This window comes from Neomonachus schauinslandi, chromosome 5 (assembly GCF_002201575.2).
Source record: "Neomonachus schauinslandi chromosome 5, ASM220157v2, whole genome shotgun sequence".
NCBI lineage: Eukaryota > Metazoa > Chordata > Mammalia > Carnivora > Phocidae > Neomonachus > Neomonachus schauinslandi.
Window position 1 is genome coordinate 6312215 of NC_058407.1, and position 8556 is coordinate 6320770.

Here is an 8556-nt window from a genome sequence, read left to right on the forward strand (position 1 = left end):
GGGGCCTGTATCTGGCCTTGGCTTGCTATTAGTCCAAGAAAAAGCCCCGGGCTAGACGTCGAAGGAAAACAACACCACCACCACTTAGGGGAAGGGGGGCAGGCACCACCAGTCCCAGGGCTAACCACTTTGCATGATCTCCTGTAATTCTCACGACCTCCTCTTGTAGCAGGAATGGCCATCCGAGTGTCACAGACACCAGAGCACCCACCAAGGGTCCCAGAACAGGCCAGAGGGAACGTACGGTCCCATTTTAGAGATCCAGAAACTGAGGCTCTAAAAAAGGAGGCCAGGGCGCCTGGCTGGCTCAGTCAGAGGAGCCTGCGACTCTTGATCTCCGGGTGGTGGGTTCGAGACCCACATGGGGTATAGAGATTACTTTAAATATACTTTAAAAAAAATAGGGGCACCTGGGTGACTCAGTCGTTTAGGCGTCTGACTTTGGCTCAGGTCCTGATCTAGGGGTCCTAGGATGGAGCCCTGTGTCGGGGTCACCGCTCAACAGGGCATCTGCTTTCCCTGTCCCTCTCCCTCTGCCCCTGCCCCCACTCTCATCCTCTCTGTCTCCTCTCTCTCTCAAATGAATAAATAAAATCTTTCAAAAAAAAAAAAAAGGATGCCAACTGCTGGGGACCACCCAGCCAGCCCGTGGGCAGCAGAGAGAGTTTCAAGCCCAGGTCCTGAAGTGCCCTTTTCACCCCTTTACAGCTGGGCTCAAACCTCCTGGGCCTCAGTTTCCCCTTCTCCATAGGGATTTGCTGGCTTGTCCCAGGGTTATTGGGCTGTGGATCCTGCTCTCTAAAAGAACACCATGAAACAGTGGGACAGCCCCTTCCTTGCCTGGGCCGGGGGGGGGGGGGGGGGGGCTCATCCCAAGGAGCTGCCTCCAGGGGCCTTGGGATCCTCCAGCACCAGCCGAACCCCTCCTGCTGAGGCTGTGACTCCTTCTCTCAGTGATTTAGGGATCCACCGTCCGGTTGATCCTCCGGCACCAACTTAGGGTTGAGTTTTGTCCTTGATATGACTTTGTTTTGGATCATTCATTTAACAACTATTGATTGACACCATATGCCAGGCTGGGTGGTAGCTGATGGGGATCTAGAGATGACACATGCGAGCAGGGAGCCCCCATCCAAATCAGGGAGCCGGTGGAGGGGAAAGCAGCCGCCAGGAAGATAGGGTGTCGGGCAGCTTGGCACACACAGGTGCTCGAGGAGGGACAGTGAGGCCAGGCAGTGTGTGGGGAGTGGGGGAGGAGCAGATCTTCTAGCCAGGATGGCCAGGGAAGACTTCCTGCAAAGACTGAGAACTGAGGGCAGGGCCTTCCGTAGGTGTAGGTGCGAGCATTCCCCTGCCCAAGGCGAGAGAGTGGAGGAGGAGGAGTTAGGAGCAGCCCAGGGCTGGCCAAGTGTGTCTGCCAAGTGCCAGCCTTGGAGGCCGAGGGCGAGGCCGGGGCCCACCTGGGGGAACCAGGCGCCAGTGAGGCTTTCAATGGTCCTGTCTTTTCTACCCGCCATCCCAGACTCTTATCCTAGCCTTGGGACACCTTATCTGGAAAATCCGCCCGCTTTGAGAGGCTTTGTAGTATCAGGAGGGACCCATTAAAGGGCTTTGCTGTTCTCTCCTGGGTTGTGCGTGAGCTCCTGGCCAGGGGCTTCAGGAGCCTGTCACCCACGCCAGCCCAGCGGACGTTTTGCGGGGGTACCTTTGCGGGGTGAGAGGCTGTTGAGTGCTCTGTGGGCTGGGTGTGTTGCCTGGGTGATTTCATATAACCCTCCTGCACCCCTGCAGGGTAGGTGTCCCCATTGCACAGATGAGGAAACTGAGCCTCAGAGAGGGGTCCTAACGGGTCCAAGGCCACATAGCCAAGAGATCAGAAGGCTGGGGCTTGAACCCAAATCCCTTTGTCCTGCCTGACTTGGGGTCTATAGCTAGGCTTCAGGAAGTCTGTGAACCCCTTCAGATGAAGCAGAATTTCATTTGGGGTATAAAATAAGCCTTTTCTGGAGAGGGAGCCTATAGCCTGGTGAGTGAGAACCAGGACTCTGGGGTCACTCAGCACTGAGTTTGGATCCTGCCTCTATAACTTGTGTGGCCGCAAACAAATGCCTCTGTGAAGTTTTCCACCTCCCAGGGCTGCTGAGGGACTAGAACTCAGGAAGCCCTTAGTGTGGTGCCTGGCACACAGCCGGTGGTCAGTAAACCCAGAAGCTTTTATTGAAGGAGTCGACTTGACATGTTTGCGGAAGAAACTGTATCTTGGAGGGCGCCTGGGTGGCTCAATTGGTTAAGTGACTGCCTTCGGCTCAGGTCATGATCCTGGAGTCCCTGGATCGAGTCCCGCGTCGGGCTCCCTGCTCGGCAGGGAGTCTGCTTCTCCCTCTGACCCTCCTCCCTCTCATGAGCTCTCTCTCTCAAATAAATAAATAAAATCTTAAAAAAAAAAAAAGAAACTGTATCTCGGAGGTGCATCTTCTATTAAATAAAATAACACACTTTTAGAAATCAGTGTATCCAGTACAATCCCACATTTTGAAAAAATCCACATAGAAAAGTCTGGAAAGGGCGCCTGGGTGGCTCAGTTGGTTAAGCGATTGCCTTCGGCTCAGGTCATGATCCTGGAGTCCCGGGATCGAGTCCCGCATCGGGCTCCCTGCTCAGCGGGGAGTCTGTTTCTCCCTCTGACCCTCCCCCCTCTCGTGCTCTCTCTCAAATAAATAAATAAAATCTTAAAAAAAAAAAGAAAAAGAAAAGTCTGGAAAGTAATATAGGACTGCTGGGGCGCCTGGGTGGCTCAGTTGTTAAGCGTCTGCCTTCGGCTCAGGTCATGATCCCAGGGTCCTGGGATCAAGCCCCGCCTCAGGCTCCCTGCTTCTCCCTGCTTCTCCCTGCTTCTCCCTGCTTCGTGGGAAGCCTGCTTTTCCCTCTCCGACTCCCCCCGCTTCTGTTCCCTCTCTTGCTGTGTCTCTCTCTGTCAAATAAATAGAATCTTAAGAAAGAAAGAAAGAAATATAGGACTGCAAAATGGGAATAGTGGTCATCTCTGGGCATAAGAGAACCCCATTATGTTCCCATTTTGCAGGCCGGGAGACTGAGGCTCAGAGAGAGCCGCTGAGCTGTAGGATAGAGAGGCGTGGATGCACTGGGATGTGGGGAGGCAGGGGGAGGGGGCTTCCCTTCCCAGCTCTCTGAGCAGGAACACAGCCTAAGGCCTGGAAGCCTCAGTTTATCTCACTTTCCAGGAAGCCGGGACAGCGACACCTAGCTCATAGGGTTGTTGTGAGGAAGGCAGCCGGTGCCTGAAGAGACTGTCGTGACTGTCCCCGGTCACTCAGTAGTTGGTGGGGCGACTTGCGTCCCTTGTTACCTGGCTTGCTTTACCTTCCTTCATAGCACCTTCTGCTCTCTCAAACACTCATTTACAAATATATCTGTCTGTTGTCTGACTCCCCGCTCCCCAGTGAGGCTAAGCCAGACTTGGTGTGTCTGGGGCTCAGAGACGGGGTGCTCAATCAGTACTCGCTGAGCAAACGCATGCACGGGGATGAGCACCTCGGGGCTTCTCTATTTTCCGTCTACTTCCTCCCTCTGTCCTTCTATCATTTCTTCCCCTCGGACCACATTTTTAAAATAGTTTCTATGGTAGCTTGAAGCTTCCTTTTCTTCTTTAAGGAAGGGTAGGGGGAGGTCCTGCTGCTTTACAACCTGGGGTGAGGGGGAGGTATGTGTGCATATTCACGCTGTTGTCTTTGGAGCTGGGGCGGGGGTAGGTGGGGGCATTCTCAAGAAACCGAAGGGGGTTGGTCCCCCTGGGAGTCCAGTGACATGGTGGTCCCAGGTGGGGGAGTTGAACCTTTGTGCGGTGGGGAGATTCCCCTGGGCACTGGGCTGAGAGACACCACCCTCCCCCCCACATACACACATCAGGCCGGCCCTGCCTCGAATTGCTGCTGGGCAGGTGTAGGCAGAGTCTACACAGGTCAGGGTGGGGCTGCTTCACCATGCAGCCATGGGAGCCCCAGGGCACAGGAATCTGGAGTCCAGGCTGTGTGACAGCAGACGGCACTTGGCTTCTTTGGAAATTCCCAGGGAGTTTCAGGGATGGCTGAGCTCAAGTTCAATGGCCAGAGCCAAGCATCTGTGGGTCCTCGGCTGGGGAGCTGCTGGAGACTGAGGGGAAATTGGAGGTGGGGAAGGGTCCCTGGGTGCCCAGGGTCTGGAGCCAGATAGATCCTTCTCTGGGCCGTAGGGAGGCTTTTGGGGGCAAGAGTCAATAGTAGTAAGATTATTTTTTTTTAAGGTTTTATTTATTTTACTTGAGAGAGAGAGGGAGAGAGCACAAGCAGGGGGAGCAGCAGAGGGAGGGGGAGAAGCAGACTCCCCACTGAGCAGGGATCCCCAACGTGGGGCTCAATCCCAGGACCCTGGGATGATGACCTGAGCTGAAGGCAGACGCTTAACCAATTGATCCGCCCAGGCGCCCCTGTAGGATTATTTTTGAAAGACAAGGCTGGTTCTTAGCTGCTTAAGTTATGTCTTGGATTCCCAGAGAGCTTACTTACCCCAGCTGCCATTTCCCTCGGATCCATCCCAAGATTCTGGCAGGAGCCTCCTCACCCCAGCCTCCTAGGGTCCTCTATTTGTTGCAAACCCCTGGAAATGGGCAGGACCCAAGGCCTCCTGGCAGCGGAACTCCTGAGCCCCTCCCAGCCTCACGCTGGCTCCGCTCAACCAGGACCCCTGAGAGTGAGAAGCTGGCGGGGGCATCCAGTACCAGCCCCGGAGCCACGGAGGGGGGCCACAGCGCTAGGCAGGACCATAGTGCCACCAAGAGCTGGGACAAAGGTATCCGAAAACAGAGGGCCAAGGCCCCAAGAAACTCGAGGGAAGAACAGAAGTGGACAACCCATAGACTTCAAGGAGGCTGCTCCATAACCCCATCCAGTAAGAGGCATCACAAGCCAGGGCCGCCAAACTAGCTCATCCCCTCCCACACTCGCATCTGTCACAAGTCTTGGATGATGGCAGCCCTGTCCTTCCAGATGTTCAGGCCGAAGACCTTGGAGTTGTCTTCCACTGTTCTTTCTCTCACACCTCCTCCTTGAATGTGGGCCAGGTTCAGGGACTCCTTCCTTTCTTTTTTTTTTTTTTTTAAGTAAACTCTACCTGCAACACGGGGCTCGAGCTCACGATCCCAAGATCAAGAGTCGCGTGCTCTACCGACTGAGCCAGGCAGGCGCCCCTCTTCAGGGACTTATTTCTAATGAATATAACGTAGCAGAAGGGAGGCCATGGGACGTCCAAAGCCAGATGCTGACAGGATAGCTCTCTCCTGGCTCTTGCCCCCCAGGATCACTGCCTCTGGGGGAAGCCAGGGGCCAAGAGCAGGCATGCCGTGAGTGCCCCGTGAGTGTCCCGCCCTACCCATCGGTAGGAGGTGGATCCTCAGACTGCGTTCTCCATGGCTCACATTTTCCCAGGGCTCTCTTACACAGATTCAAGGCCAAAGTCCTGAAGGCCACACCTAACCCAACCCAATGTTACCTTTCCGGCCTCATTTTCAACTACTCACGTCATTCATTGCTCATTCTGTTCCAGCCACCCTGGCTGCCTCGCTGTTCCTCAGGCACAGGTTCACGGCTGCCTCCGTGACTTCACACCTGCCGTCTCGTCGGCCTGGATGGCGCTCCCGTTAGAAATCTGCAAGTTTGTCCTCTCGCCTCCTTAAGTCTTGGCTCAAACGTCACCTTCGGGGGCTCCTGGGTGGCTCAGATGGTTAAGCGTCTGCCTTCGGCTCAGGTCATGATCCCAGGGTCCTGGGATCGAGCCCCGCATCGGGCTCCTGGCTCAGCGAGGAGCCTGCTTCTCCCTCTCCCTCTGCCTCTCTCCCTGCTCATGCTTTCTCTCTCTCTCTCTGTATCTCTGTGTCTCAAATGAATAAATAAAATCTTAAAAAAAATTGAAAAAAAACAAAAAACAAAAAACGTCACCTTCATCAGGGAGGCGTCCCCTGACGCTCCCACTGAACACGGTGAACCCTTGCCTCCCTGGAGTTCGTTCTCACCCTGTCTTGCATTTATTGCCTCTTACACGTCACTATAGTTCTTAGTTTTGTTTATTGTATGTCTCCCCCAACTGGCCTATAAGCTCCACAAGGACAGGGAAATTTGTCTATCCTCTTTCCTTTTTTCACTGCTGTATCCTCAGAGCCTAGAACAAGGCTTAACAGATAGTAGGCATTCAAAAAATATGTGTTGAAGAAAGTAATAAAAGACAGATGGCTGGAAAATGAATAAAATGATCTTTACCTTTAGGGGTAATCATGGAAATGTAATTAAAAACATTGATGAGGGGGCGCCTGGGTGGCTCAGTCGGTTAAGCATCGACTCTTGGTTTTGGCTCAGGTCATGATCTCAGGGTCGTGAGATCAAGCTCTGCATCTGGCTCTGCGCTGGGCATGGAGCCTGCTTGAGATGATCTCTCTCTCCCTCTTCCTGTGCCCCTCCCCGCCCCTGGCGCATGCACTCTCTCAAAACAAATAAAACCCCATTGATGAGCTGTCCCTTCTCACCCAACGGGAATGTTTCAGAAGCACATGGGAACTGAGTGAGGGTGGACGGTGGGAACGTGGCCTTGAGCCTTCCCAGTACGTGGGGGTGCACGTGGGCTCCATGACCACACAGACTGCTTGCCGCTGTACCCCCAGCACCTAGGACGGTGTCTGGCACAGAGTAGGTGTTCGCTAAAAATGAGCAGAGTGAACACATGATTAAACAGATCTTTCTAGAAGGTAATTTGGCAATTTATTTTTATTTATTTTTATTTTTGGGGCGCATGGGTGGCTTAGTCTATTAAGCATCTGCCTTCGGCTCAAGTCATGATCCCAGGGTCCTGGGATCGAGCCCGAGATCGAGCCCCGCATCGGGCTCCCTGCTCAGCGGGGAGTCTGCTTCTCCCTCTGACCACCCCCCATGCTCTGTCTCTCTCTCTCCCGCTCTCAAATAAATACATAATCTTTTAAAAAATTTATTTTTATTTTTTTAGATTTTATTTATTTATTTGAAAGAGAGAGTGAATGAGCGAGAGAGAGAGCATTGGCCAGGGGAGGAGCAGAGGGAGAGCGAGAAGCAGGCTCCCTGCGGAGCAAGGAGCCCGATGCGGGGCTCGATCCCAGGACACTGGGATCATGACCGAAGCCGAAGGCAGACGCTCAACGACTGAGCCACCCAGGCGCCCCTAATTTGGCAATTTAGAACAACACCAACAAAAAACCCCTAAGAATGTGTATTCTTTGCAGGCCAACAATCCCAATTTTAGGAATTTTCTTGCAAACGTAATTAAACTAGTTTTCACAGATGTATGCACAAGTGTGTTCACTGCAACTTGTCCATTTGCTCACAAACCTACTCAGTGTGGGGGAGGCAGCAGCGCACAAACGGGTAAGTTTTCTGTTCTCACGAAGCGTATTGTCCAGGGAGCGAGAGAGATGGGTAAACAAGAGAAAATCAAATATGGGAGCCAACCTAAATCTCCATCCACGGGGGATGAACAACGTCGTCCTATGCAGCCATGGAAAGGCTGAGGTAGATCTACCTGTGCTAACACAGAAAGACGTCTGTACCTCTGCTGTGCTGAATGAGAAAAAAATGTTATAGAATCAAGTCATATGGGGCGCCTGGGTGGCTCAGTCGTTCAACGTCTGCCTTCGGCTCAGGTCATGATCCCAGGGTCCTGGGATCGAGCCCCGCATCGGGCTCCCTGCCCGGCGGGAAGCCTGCTTCTCCCTCTCCCACCCCCCCTGCTTGTGTTCCCTCTCTAGCTGTCTCTCTCTCTCTGTCAAATAAATAAATAAAATCTTAAAAAAAAAAATGTTTAAGGGCGCCTGGGTGGCTCAGATGGTTAAGCATCTGTCTTCGGCTCAGGTCATGATCCCAGGGCCCTGGGATCGAGTCCCACATCGGGCTCCCTGCTCTGCGGGGAGCCTGCTTCTCCCTCTGACCCTCGCCCCTCTCATGCTGTTTCTCTCTCTCTCACTCTCTAAAAAATAAATAAAATCTTTAAAAAAAAAAAAAGAATGTTTAAAAAAAAAGAATCAAGTCATATGCATCACATGAGTTGATTTAAGTTGAAGAATATTTTTCATTTGCCTTGAAAGGTCTATAAGGAACAGACCAGAAGGTCAAGAGTGGTTAATAGGTGTGGATATTATCAAGCAGGTTTTTTCCTACCTCTTGTACATTATTTGCAAGCTTTCTGATGAACATCTATTATGTTTCTGGCCATGAAACAATAACTTTTTAACAGACGTTATGATGAGTGAAAGGAGCCAGACGTAAGAGAGAACGTACTGTGCAATTCCATTTCTATGAAGTTCAACAAGAGGCGAAACTAATCTATGGTGACAGAGGTGAGACTAGTAGTTAGGTCTCGAGGTGGGGGCGGGTATTGGCTGGGCAGGGGCACGAGTGCAGATGGTGATCGCGGGACACATACATATGAAACACACATCCAGCTGAATGCTTAAGATTCGTACCCTTTCTGGTATGCAAATTAAAA